The sequence below is a fragment of the Echinops telfairi genome, unplaced genomic scaffold (assembly GCF_000313985.2).
Source record: "Echinops telfairi isolate 266 unplaced genomic scaffold, ASM31398v2 ScPeMD7_25;HRSCAF=90, whole genome shotgun sequence".
NCBI classification, from domain to species: Eukaryota; Metazoa; Chordata; class Mammalia; order Afrosoricida; family Tenrecidae; genus Echinops; species Echinops telfairi.
In genome coordinates, this window is record NW_022103922.1 from 32,776,481 (window position 1) to 32,778,890 (window position 2,410).

Genomic DNA, 2,410 nt, shown 5'->3' on the forward strand with positions numbered 1-2,410 from the left:
AAAAAATCATAACATTGTGAATGAGAGGGAGTGCAGAGTGGGGACCCAGGGCCCATCGAGGGAAATTGGACATCCCCTTGCAGAAGGGCTGTGGGGAGGAGAGGAGCAAATCAGAGCATAGTGTAGTTAATGATGAAATATGCAATTTTCCTCTGGTTCTTAAATGCTTCCTCGCCCCCACTACCATGATCCCAATCCTACCTTACATATCCGGCTGGACCAGAGGATGTACACTGGCACAGATAGGAACTGGAAATAGTGAATGCAGGACAGATGAACCCCCCAGGACCAGGGGAGAGAATGGCGATAGCGGGAAGGCGAGGGAGAAAGGGGGAACAGATGACAAGGTCTACATATGGCCTCCTCCCTGGGGGACGGACAGCGGAGAAGTGGGTGAGGGAGACGTTGGATGGGGTAAGATATGATAAAATAATAATTTATAAATTATCAAGGGAGAAGGGAGAGGGGAGAGCGGGTAGGGAGGGGGAAAATGAGCTGACAGCAAGGGCATAAGTGGAAAGCAGGTATTGTGAGAATGATGAAGTCAACATATGTACTAATGTGCTGGACACAAATTATGTATGTATGGATTGTGATGAGTTGTATGAGCCCCTAACAAAATGATTATTTAATAAAAAAATTTATCTGGCACCCAGCGGGCCAGATAAATGTCCTCAACAGGCCACATGTGGCCCATGGGCTGTAGTTTGAGGACCCCTGGTCTGGGGTCTTAAAGGCGTGAAGAGAAACAAGCGGCCATCTAGCTCAGAACAAAAGCCCACATGGAAGAAGCATACCAGCCTGTGTGATCATGAGGTGTCAAAGGGATCAGGTATCAGGCATCAAAGAACAAAAATCTTATCATTGTGAATGAGGGGGAGTGCAGATTGGGGACCCAAGGCCCACCTGTAGGCAACTGGACATCCCCTTACAGAAGGGTCGAGGGGAGATGAGCCAGTCAGGGTACAGTGTAGCAACAATGAAACATACAACTTTCCTCTAGTTCTCAAATGCTTCCTTGCCCCGACCCCCACCTTACCACTATCATGATCCCAATTCTACCTTACAAATCCGGCTAGACCAGAGGATGCACACTGGAACTGGAAACACAGGGAATCCAGGACAAATGAACCCTTCAGGTCCAGTGCTAAGAGTGGTGATACCGGTAGGGTGAAGGGAAGGTGGGGTAGAAAGGCAGAACTGGGGGAAAAAAGGGGGAGAACCGACTACAAGGATCTACATATAGCCTCCTCCCTGGGGGACAGACAACAGAAAAGTGGGGGGAGATGACAGTGTAAGATATGACAAAATAATTTATAAAGTATCAAGGGTTCATGAGGGAGGGGAGAGCAAGAGGGAGGGGGAAAAATGAGTAGAAACCAAGGGCTCAAGTAGAAGGCAAATGTTTTTTTTGTTTGTGTTTTTGGCAAGTTTTGAGAATGATGAGAGCAACAAATGTATAAATGTGCTTGACACAGTGGATGGATGGATGTATTGTGATAAGAGCTGTATGAGCCCCCAATAAAATGATTTTTTTTTAAAGTTACTGATGACCTTGGACCATAGGGATATATTTTTTAACTGTTTATATTTCTTGACATTTCTACAAAGACTATTACTTCTTTCATAACAAAAAAAAAAGGTGACTTAAAAAGTGAGTTTCCCTCCCCTTCTTCCCCTCCAATCTGATGTGTTTGAGGCTGGTGGGTGGCCTGGCCTGTAATTCCCAAGCGGCTGTGCAGTGAGGCCAGGCCCTCTCCCTTCAGTGTTGTGGTCCTGGGTCTCTATCCATGCAGCCTAGGGGCTCCAAGGCCCCTCTGCCCCATTCCTCATTACCTTGTCTCCCTCCCAGAGGGGTAGGGGTTGCAGAGGGCCCCTTAGTTTGCCCTCGCTTACGCAGGCCGCCCTGCTGGGTAGGGACACAGGGCTGAGACAGCCACGTTGATCCCTTGTCCCTGGAGCTGATGCCAAGGGGTACTGGTCCAACACTGTCTCTGGATCACAGACCCCACCCCATTCCCTCTCCCAGATGACTTTGAAGGTGACCCAAGCAGCCCCCTTATCTGTACATAGTGGCTGGGGGAGGGGGTATCTTGGGAGGTGTGGCTGCTGGCCACCCTGGGCTGTGCACAGCCTGACCCCTTTGTGAATAGCAAATGAGTAAATGAATAAAACTCTGGAACAAAAAAAAAAAGTTTCTGAGCTAGGAGGCAAAGGTCATTTATAGAGATCTAAATATGTAAATAAATTTACATATGAGGATGTGGAAATAAATCTAGGTTTAGTATTAAGGTAGCAGATGGACATTGGGCCTCCACTCAAGTAGTCCCTCAATGCAAGAACACTTTGTTCTATTAAACTGGCATTCCATGATGCTCATCTTCCCAACACAATCGCTGAAGACAAAGTG